The following is a 12,031-nucleotide window of genomic DNA, read 5'->3' as shown; positions in this document are numbered from 1 at the left end:
CCATTAAATTATCTAAATGGCCGGCAATAGCAAGATCAGTTGAGGTAGTTAAAACTAGGGATATGTTATGTATTATAGGCTGACTCATATTATGTATTTGATATTTGTTATGAACTTGTTTAAGTCTCTTACACTTTATTTTATAACAATGTTTAAAAATAATAATAATAGAACAATTCTATCATAGAAAGTAAATTAAGGTTCCGTTTGTTTCGATAAAAATCATATTCTAAAAAATTATTTTTTCCCTTTTTTTTTAATTTGATTGTATGTCGAAAATGAATATATATATTATTTGGCTTGTATGAAAAAAAAAAGTATTGATTTTCTAATAATTCCAAATATCGATATGGTCAACAACTTTTACTTAGCATATCCTAAGTGGAAACGTATTTTTTATATTTTTAGCCATTTGAGAAACTCCTCAATGAATAAAATAGATCTAAGGGTGGTAAAATTAACCCAAACTCATTTGCCCACCCAAACCCGCTCACTTAAATGAGACCCAAACCCATCCAATTATTAATTGGGTTAAATAGGTATTAACCCAATTAAACCCAATTAACATTAATGTTTATTGGGTTTTAATTGGGTAACCAATTATGATCCAACTATCATTTCTACAAATCACCCAACTCTAAAATGCCCCCAAAACCATTAAAATTACCAAAATACCCCTTCAACCTAGAAAATGACCAAAATAACATCTAAACCTAAAAATGACCAAAATACTCCTAAAACCTAAAAAAAGACCAAAATACCCCTTAAACTTAAAAAAATGACCAAAATACTCCCAAAACCTAAAAATTACCAAAATAACCCCAAAACCTACAAAATGACCAAAATACCCCTGAAAACCATAAAATGACCAAAATATCCCTCGAAACCCAAAAAATGACCAAAATACCCCCCAAAACCTAAAAATGACCAAAATACTCCCTAAAACCCAATAAAATGACCAAAATACCTCGTACCCCAAAAAATGACCAAAATACCCTCGAAACCTAAAAATTACCAAAATACCTCCAAAACCTACAAAATACCCCCGAAATCCATAAAATGACCAAAATACCCCTCAAAACCTAAAAATGACCAAAATACCCAAAAACCTAAAAAATGACCAAAATACCCCCAAAACCCAAAAAATTACCAAAATACCTTTGAAACCTAAAAATTACCAAAATACCCTTAAAATCCAAAAAATGACCAAAATACCTCCCAAACTTAAAAATGACCAAAATACCCTCGAAACTTAAAAATTACCAAAATTCATCTAAAACCTAAAAAATGGCTAAAATAACCCCAAAACCTAAAAAATGACCAAAATAATCCCAAAACCTAAAAAATGACCAAAATACCCCCGAAACCTAAAAAATGGCCAAAATAACCCCGAAGCCTAAAAAGTTGATCAAAATAGTCTAGAAACCTAAAAATGACCAAAATGCCCCCCGAAACCTAAAAAATAACCAAAATACCCATGAAACCTAAAAAATGACCAAAATACTCTCAAACCTATAAAGTGACGAAAATACCCCTAAACCTTCGAAATGCCCCAAATAAACCCAAAACCTCTAAAATGGCCACAAACAACCTAAAACCTCTAAAATTACCAAAAATACCATGAAACCCCTAAAACGACCAAAATACCTCTAAACCTATAAAACGACCAAAATACCCCTCAAAATATCTAAAATGACCAACATACCACTAATCCTATAAGATGAACAAAATACACCCGAAGCCTCTAAAATTACAAAAATAGGGGTTTGGGGTATTTTGGATGTTTCGAGGGTATTTTCGTTAAGTTAAAGGTTCTAAGAGTATTTCAGTCATTTTGTAGGTTTTGAGGGAATGTCACTATTTTTTTAGGTTTTAGGGGTGTTTCATTAACTTTTAGATTTTGGGGCCATTTTTTGTAATTTTCTAGGTTTTGGAGGTCGTTTAATAACTTTTTATGTTTTGGGGATATTTCAATCATTCTTTAGGTTTCCGAGGTATCTTACCCATTTTTAGGTTTAGGGGGTATTTTGGTCATTTTTTATGTTTAGAGAGTATTTTGGTCATTTTTTAGTTTTAAGGGGGATTTGCGTAATTTTTTAGGTTTAGGGTGTATTTTTATCGACTTATAGGTTTAAGGGGCATTTTTGTCATTTTATAGGTTTTGGGGTATTTTGGTCATTTTTTAGGTTTCAAGGATATTTTGATCATTTTAAGGTTTAGGGGTTATTTTGGTCGTATTTAGGTTTCAGGGGTACTTTGGTCATTTTTTAGGTTTCAAGGGGCATTTCAGTTAATTTTTAGGTTTCAAGGATATTTCGATCATTTTTTAGGTTTTGAGGGTATTTTGATCATTTTTTGGTTTCTAGGTTATTTTGGTCAATTTTTAGTCTTCGGGGTTATTTTGGCCATTTTTAAGGTTTCGGGGGTATTTTGGTTATTTTTAGATTTCAGTGTTCTTTTGTTTAATTTTTAGGCTTCAAGATTATTTTGGTAATTTTTTAGGTTTCAGGGGTATTTTGGACATTTTTTGGGTTTTGGGGGTATTTTGGTCATTTTTAGGTTTCGGGGTATTTTGGTCATTTTTTGGGTTTCAGGGGTATTTTGGTCATTTTTTATGTTTCGGGGGTATTTTGGTAAATTTATTGTTTCGGGGATATTTTGGTCATTTTATGAATTTTGGGGGTATTTTGGTAATTTTTAGGTTTCAGGGATATATTTTGGTCATTTTTTGGATTCCTAGGGGTATTTGGTCATTTTGTAGGTTTTGTGATTATTTTGGTCATTTTTAGGTTTCAGGGGTATTTTGGTCATTTTTTGGGTTCTGGGGGGTATTTTGGTGATTTTGTAGGTTTCATGATTATTTTGGTAATTTTTAGGTTTTGAGGGTATTTTGGTCATTTTTTAGGTTTTAGGGGTATTTTGATCATTTTTTGGGATTTGGGGGGTATTTTGGTCATTTTTTGGGTTTTAGGGTATTTTGGTAAATTTTAGGTTTCGGGGGTATGTTGGTCATTTTTTGGGTTTTAGGGTATTTTGGTAAATTTTAGGTTTCGGGGGTATGTTGGTCATTTTTTGGGTTTCAGGAGTATATTAGTAATTTTTTGGATTTCAGAGGTATTTTGGTCATTTTTTAGGTTTTAGTGGTATTTTGATCATTTTTTGGGTTTTGGGGGGTATTTTGGTCATTTTTTTTATTTCAAGGTATTTTGGTAAATTTTAGGTTTCGGGGGTATGTTGGTCATTTTTTGGATTTCAGGGGTATTTTGGTAATTTTTTGGATTTCAGAGGTATTTTAATCATTTTTTGGGTTTTGAGAGTATTTTGGTAATTTTTTGGGTTTTTGGGGTATTTTGGTAATTTTTTGGATTTCGGGAGTATTTTGGTTATTTTTTGGGTTTCAAAGGTATTTTTGGTAATTTTTTAGGTTTTGAGGGTATTTTGGTCATTTTTTGGGTTCTAAGGTATTTTGGTAATTTTTAGGTTTCGAGAGTATTTTGGTCATTTTTTAGGTTTCAGGGGTATTTTGGTCATTTTTTGGGTTTCAGGGGTATTTTGGTCATTTCTTGAAGATTGTAGAGTACTTTGGTCATTTTCACTTTAGTGGCATTTGGGTAATTTTGATAATTGGGTAATTGGGTGGGTTGGGGTTTACCCATAAAAATTGGGTTGGGTTGAATTTGGGTTAGAAGCAATTAGTTAAATGGATTGTAATGGGTAAATGAGTTTTATATATCTAACACAATTATACTCACCCCGAGGCCCAAACCCACCCATTTGCCACCCCTAAATAGATCTAAATTCGGACTCTACACCCAAGAAAACCTAAGTGAGAAAATGACTTATTTCAACAAAATAGGTCATTTAGGGGAAAAAATGGTAAACGGTTAGTTAACGGCAATCAACGGTCTCTATGGAGAAAGGGGAAAAGAAAAGAGCAAAGAGAAAGAAGTTACCATTGTGAGTGATTTTTATAGATTCTTTTGAATTAAGTTTGTTTGAAACAAAATCAACACCAGACATTTCCAAGTCTGTTTTAACATTACCATTTTTATGGAAAATTAATAATTTTCTAAAAAATTATCTCATTTTTTTATGTTTGGTAGCAACTTTAAATTGAGTTGGAAAATTATATCTTGAATTCCCTTATTTAGTTTTGTGTGCGATAGAATTATTTTCCAAAAAAAAAAAATGTAGAAAACAACTCTATCTCATACCAAGCTAAATAAGGGAAATTAAGATAAAATTTTCATTTTACCATTTTTTTACACTACCAAACACATGAAAAAAAAAAAAAAAAAAACCTTCACTTTTGTATTCTACCAAACTCTTCATACAAATACAATATTAGGGTTTTCTAAACTATCATACATTCTCTTAATTTTAAAATTTGCATATTGCGTTAACAATGATGCTAATCTTTATATTATATTTTTCATCCCCATGGAGCTTAGGATCTCTTCCAAGAAAGAATGTATATCAATATGCACTTTCATGAAAAGAAATGAACTTCATATTTAGTTGGTTGCACGAGGAGAGAGGACCCCATAACCATGTGGGACCCACATGTTGTGAGATGGATGGCATACGATACCTTTTTGAGAGTAAGAAGGAACTTGTGAGTGAAAGATAGGCCTAAAGAGAACCCAATCAAGATCAATAATGCCATATGTTTATGTGGTTGTGTAGATATGGAAATCATGAGATTGAAACTTAGAGCCTATTTGGTACATGAGTCCAAACAACAATTTTCAGTGTTTAAACACTAAAAATTATAAGTCAACAAAAAAATTTATGTGTGACAAGAGTGTGTTAATTAAGAGTGTTTGAGTCATGGTTCTCAATTTAAAGTGTTTAACACTATATTTTGAAAACACATTATGAACAGTTTTTAGTTTTTAAGTAACATTGCTTAATGGCATTGTTGTAACCCACACATACTGACACAAATCATAAAATGACTCTCTCTCTCTCTCTCTCTCTCTCTCTCTCTCTCTCTCTCTCTTTGTTTTTTCACTTTATGGGTTTCTCATTGGTTTGAGTTGTTTCTATTAAATTCAAAAATAGATGAGCTCAAAACAATGAGACTTTAAAACCCATAAAGCCCACACATAAAACCCATCTCTCTCTAATTTTGTTGTAATTTTATTTTTAGATAATATTAGGTTTTTTGTTTTGGCTGGGGTTATTTGATGGTGATTTGATATTGAGCTCAATATTTGGTATTGTAATTGTTCGAAGTACAATGAGGGAGATGGAAGAAGATACAAAACAAAAAGGAAAAGTTGTTAGCCTGTTAGGCATGGGAGTCACTCTCTCTCTCTCTCTCTTCAAAAAAAAAAAGTTCATTGTTCATGTTAGAAAAGTTAAACACTTTTTCTAAAAACACACACCCATACCAAATAACCAATTGTGTTTCTTCAGTTTTGAAAATATATATTATTAGCAGTGGTGGCTCCAATAATTTTGTTTGGAGGGTCATTAAAAAACTTAAATTAAAAAAAAATTAATAAAAAGAGAACTTGAATATATCAAGTTATCAACAAACAAAAAAAGTTTTACAATTTCCTTCTACAGGTTTTCAAATTTTGAATTGTTACATGATAGTTCATTATGAGTATTTATTGCCAATGTGGATAGCTATGACCATTTTATTTTGTTAAGTTTGTCTAACATTTTTATTTTTATGCAGTTGTTATTATCTATTAATTTGTCATTGTTTTTTATAAAAATATTTTAAACTAAATGAATAAACTTAACTTATTGGCTTTGTATTAATTATTGACGCACACAACCACACTCATTCATACATAAAATAATATAATATGTGTCTACTTAACCAATTAAATGCTTCAATAATCACTAACTTTACAATTTTTCTTCTTGAATTTTTTTGACTTTATAACAAAAAGTTATTATAACATGATAACAATACACACACATGTAATAAACCCTTTCGATTTCCTAATTATTAAATTATATAAAGTTATATTATATTTATACTGTACACACAAATATCCACACACATTATTATTCACACAAATAACATTATAACAAAAGTAATGCACACAATTAATATTATACACACTCACACACATATAATATAAATTTATAATAAAGAGTGATACTTACAGTTCATAAATATTTACTCGTACTCTTAGAGTTGAAAATACTTGTAGTAAAGGTGTTTGAAATTTAAATTAAGGTGTGCAAAAATATTTTTAAGAATAAATTAAAGTATTAAACTAACCAAAAAATTATAAATATATATATATATATATTTTTTTTTTTTTGAAGTCAGGGGGTTCATTTGAACCCCCCTGAACAAAGGGTAGAGCTGCCATTTAAACACGTATTATGAAAATATGTGTTTAAAGTATTCATAATGCCATATATATATTGGCATTATGAGTACTTTAAACACATATTTTGAAAACTAATACGTAAACATCGTTACCAAACATAACCTTAATTTCAAAAGTAATGATATAGGTGTTGTCCTTGTTGAAAAATATATATATATTTTGGCATTATGAGTACTTTAAACACATATTTTCAAAATACTTTTTAAATCACAGTTTTCACATTATTTTGAAAACTAATACGTAAACACTGTTACCAAACATAACCTTAATTTCAAATGTAATGATTTAGGTGTTGTCTTTGTTGAAAAATAGGGCATGGCTGCATATTAAGTTTACATTGATTTTAACTAAGTTTCTAAGTAGCATATAATAAATTTGTGACTTTGTGTATATATATATTGGCATTATGAGTATTTTAAGCACGTATTTTCATAATACTTTTTAAATCACAGTTTTCACATTATTTTGAAAACCAATACATAAACACTGTTACCAAACATAACCTTAATTTCAAATGTAATGATTTAGGTGTTGTTTTTGTTGAAATATAGGGCATGGCTGCATCTTAAGTTTACATTGATTTTAACTAAGTTTCTAAGTAGCATATAATAAATTTGTGACTTCGTGTGTGTGTGTATATATATATATATCTTTTGGCATTATGAGTACTTTAAACACATATTTTCATAATACTTTTTAAATCACAGTTTTCACATTATTTTGAAAACCAATATGTAAACACTACTACCAAACATAACCTTAATTTCAAATGTGATAATTTAGGTGTTGTCTTTGTTGAAAAATAGGGCATGGCTGCATCTTAAGTTTACATTGATTTTAACTAAGTTTCTAAGTAGCATATGATAAATTTGTGACTTTGTGTATATATATATTAGTATTATGAGTACTTTAAACACGTATTTTCATAATACTTTTTAAATCACAGTTTTCACATTATTTTGAAAACTAATACGTAAACACCTTTACCAAACATAACCTTAATTTCAAATGTAATGATTTAGGTGTTGTCTTTGTTGAAAAATAGGGCATGACTGCATCTTAAGTTTACATTGAATTTAACTAAGTTTCTAAGTAGCATATAATAAATTTGTGACTTTGTAATATACTAGGGGTGGAAACTAGTAGCATTTAAAACAAGAAATGCCTCCATATACACCCAAAATGAAACTCTAGTGCATCTGATTTGGAGAAAAGAATTCATAAATAAAATGAATTTTTTTTATCATGCTCAAAATCAGTTGTTACATGTTTCATTTGGAATCTAGAAGACCTATAAAGATCAAAAAAAGCTAAGAGTTGATAATGGTGTTGTGTCTGCCAAAGTTACTTTGATGCTATTAAGTCAACACTCACAAATAATGTGATATTTCAAAAATAGACAATGTCTATTAGTGTTCTCACACTCCTTGATATGCACATAGATGGATGTATATACCGGGTGTTCCAACCTTTCCCCATGTTTTTCCCCCTTGTCATGCCAACATGGTTTGTTGACTAATGATTTTGGATCGCTATACGGTCAAGCTGGGATGAATGGACAAATTGGTAGCCATTAAGGGGGTGTTTGGTTCATCAATTTCCATAACTCATATCTCTGTTTCCATAACTCATAACTCAAAAATGGTGAAACCCATAACTAGAAGTCCATTTGGCACCACCATAACTCTGTTTCCATCACTCAATTCTCTGATTTTTGAGTTATGAGTTATGGGAACTGAAAACATATTTTAGTTGTTTTTAGTTTTCAAAAGTCATAACTCAATGACATTTCCGTAAATAACACTACATGGAGGGACCCACTGTCAGACTTTAGCCGTAACTTTTGACCATCTTTTTTTTTTTTTTTTTTTCTTTTTTCATTAGGTTCAGTGCGTGCGTTTCTTCATCTTCTTTTTTTTCTTTTTCCTTTCACACTAGGTGGCTTATTCTTCTTCTTCATTCACTGGGCTCGGTGATCTGATATGGGTTTTTTTTTTTTTTTTTCCTTCTTCTTTCACTGGGTTCGGTGATCTGATCTGGGTTTTTTTTTTTTCTTCTTCTTCTTCTTTCACTGGATTCGGTGATCTGATCTGGGTTTCTTTTTTTTCTTCTTCTTCTTTCACTGGGTTCGGTGATCTGATTTGGTTTTTTTTATCTTTTTTTTTTCCACTGGGTTCGGTGATACTGAAACAAAAAAAAAAAAAAAAACAAAAAACAAAAACTACATCGAGTGACAGGTATGGGGCCCACAAATAGTGTGAAAAATATTGAGTGATGACAAGTGAGTGATGGTGCTAAACAGGTAGGGTATTTTGAGTGATGAGTGATGAGTAATGAAAATTGAGTGATGAAAAAAAGAGATCCAAACACTGCTTAAGTTTCATACAAGTTGACGGCCCACATTTCCCTCTATCAGTGTGTTAATCAAATATGGCTAGTTTATATCTTTCTGCCCTATATTCTCTCTCCCATTTGTCAACAAGCTTGACTCATGTTTAAAGATTCTAAAATTAAATTTTGAATATTTGCATGCTTATTTCCTATGAGGGTCTAATATAATAAAATGTAAACATAATTACTACCGTTGGTAAAAACTTCAAGGAGATAAATATGTTGAAAAAATATTATTTCTCAAAAAAAAATTGATATATGGTTGTACAAAATGGATACTGTCTTTTTTTTTTAGTTAAATTTATTATCTTTATTTTTGAAGATATGGCAAACTATAAGATATTAAAAAAAACTACTATAATTAAAATTGAATTACGAAATATGTGTATAAACTTAAAAAGTTTCATTATTTATTTTAAATTATTTAAGTCATTTATCATAAAGTTTTTGTTGTATTAATAAAAGTTGTGTCTTACATGTCAAGTTTTGTTTTGTTTTTTTGTTTTTGTTTTTGTTTTTTGTTTTTTTCTTTTTTCTTCTTTCTGGAAGCATACAATGTGCTTTCACCACGTAGCAGACTATTAACACACTAATAATGCGGTATAATAAAACTATAACATTCTATTACAAATATTTTAGTAGGAAGAAATAGAATTGGTGTAAGAAAACACTCATTTTTTTTTTTTTTTGAGATAGTTATAATATGCTGTTAATTGTGCAACTCAAACTTTTTTCCCCTAGACCTCCAAGCACTTTGTACATGGAGAAATGCCAATTAAGCTACAAGACTCTTGGCCTCATTAGGGACGGTAATTTTGCTCCACCTCGCTTAACCGGCCCCTCCCCATGTGGGTTTTCCCCGTCCCCAAAGGTGGTAGGGTGGGGATGGAGTGAGATTTTATCCTTGTATCACAAGGCGGGGCAGGGATGGATTTAGACTTTTTAGACCCACCCTGCCTTGCTCTGCCCCATCTCCACCCCGCCCCCGCCTTGCTTCACTCCACGTTGATAAATGTTATAATTGTAAATTTTTCTTATCTTAAAACTTGTTGACACATCATTTTGCAACCTGCATTTAACCTCACATGGAGGGTAAAAGGGTAATTTCACCTTGGAAATATGCATCTTAATTTTGGTCACTAGATCCTTAACCTCATTTCACCAAAATGATCTTAATATTCTAACAATCAAATTGACTGGTCATAAGCCCTAATCGAACCATCAGATTGAAAGTTATAATCAAATTAAGTTCTAATGGCCGAGATGCACAATCACAAATTGAGTCCGACTATATGTGATTATGAATAATTGATTTCAATTTATTATAAGTATAATCGATTTGAGAACGATGATGTGTCATAATTTGATTGGTTAGGACTACATTATATGGTAGAGTTGCACACACCTAATTAACTAGATAGTTAAACATTAATTATTCAATGAGTAATTTATGCAATTATCTTTTAATTAGAGTAAATTTGGAATCATTTAAGTCTGAAATGAGAGTGATTGGAGCCATTTAATGTTAATTGAGAGCTAATTTGGGAGCTAATTTGGGACCTATTAATGTTAATTGTGCTGAAACTATTTTCTAACAAATGACATCTGCTTATTATTTCATCAATATCTCTCAGAATATTTTGAATCTGTGAATGGGGTTAATTTTCCCGTAAACTAGACATCTGGGGCTTCAATTTGAGCATAAGAATGAGACAATTCCGATCAGAATTGAGTCAGATATGATTTTTCAAAATTGGTTCTACAGACTGTTACAGCAGCTACGGGAAAACCGAACTTTGCTTGCTCCTCACTCTCATCTATCTTCACATTTAATGCACCAAATTTTCCTAAAGGCTGGAATGAGGTCTAGATTCATGATTCTTTGTCAACCCTCATTAAATGGTCTTCCATTCATATTTTCTCTACTACTACTATATAAACCCTTCATCTCCTTCATTTCAAAGACACAAAAAACCCCCTCTCTTCTCTTCTCTTGAGTTCTAGTAAAGTTGAGTAGTCTTGTCATATCTTAGTCTTCCTGAGACTTAAGGTATTGAGTGAGACTCACTCTCCCTCTCCTAACTCTTCTTTTCCTCTACCCTTAGGACCTTCATCAAGAATCCCCTCATCCATTATATCAATATTAGCTTATTTGATTTTACCCAATGCGGCTCTCTGTTTCTATTTTGTTATTTGTTATACTTTGAGATTTTTGTTTTTGTTGTGATATTAACTTGTTAAACATGCACTTGGATAATATTATACAGTTTTTGGTAAAAATTTATTTGATTTGATAGGATAAATTTAGTTGTAATTTTAAGTATATTTTTATTAACAAAACATGTTTTATTAAAAAAATTGTAATATTTGTGGGGCAAATTAACAAAAAGTAAAGTTTTACAAGGCTGGAGCAAGATTTTAGCCTTGCACCATGGGGTGGGGCAGGGATGAGTTTAGACTTTTTAGACCCATCCTACCCTACTTTGCCCTATCCTTTCCCTGCTCCCACCCTACTCCGCTCCGCGTTGATAAATGTTATAATTATAAATTTTTTATACCCTAAACTCTATTATTTAAACAAGCATATCAATATTAGCTTATTTGACTTTACCCAACGTTGCTATCTGCCTCTATTTTGTTATTTGTTATACTTTGAAATTTTTATTTTTGTTGTGATTTATCTTGTTAAATATGCACTCGGATAATATTATACAGTTTTTGTTAAAAATTAGTTTGATTTGATAAGATAAATTTAGTTGTAATTTCAAGTATATTTTTATTAATGAAACATGTTTTATTAAAAAATTGTAATATTTGTGGGGCAAATTAACAAAAAGTAGAGTTTTACGGGGTGGGGCGGGGCTTCACGAGACCCCAAAGGGTGGGGAGGAGCAAGAAAATTTTTCATGTCATACAGGGAGGGACGAGTATGGGGCAAGACAAAATCATGTGGGGCAAGGGTGAAGGATCCCATCCTTTGGCCACGCCCCACCCCACCCCATTGCCATCCCTAAGCCTCATTCCTCTATATTCCCTTAAATCATTAAATTTTCATTCCCCAAAAATTGGAAGGAATCTAAGAGAATGAAATTAAGTTTAATAAAATTTTCACTAAAACTTTTAAAATACTCTCATACATTCAACAATTTATTTTAAAATAAGGGTCTAATATTAATATTGTCATAAAATTATGTAATTCATTTCCTTCTATGTTACTCCCAAATAAAGTTATGTATCTCCCATTCCATTTCATTTTTTTTTAATATTTTATTTTATGA

The sequence above is a fragment of the Quercus robur genome, chromosome 9, assembly GCF_932294415.1.
Source record: "Quercus robur chromosome 9, dhQueRobu3.1, whole genome shotgun sequence".
Classification (NCBI taxonomy): Eukaryota; Viridiplantae; Streptophyta; class Magnoliopsida; order Fagales; family Fagaceae; genus Quercus; species Quercus robur.
This window is presented reverse-complemented; position numbering follows the sequence as displayed.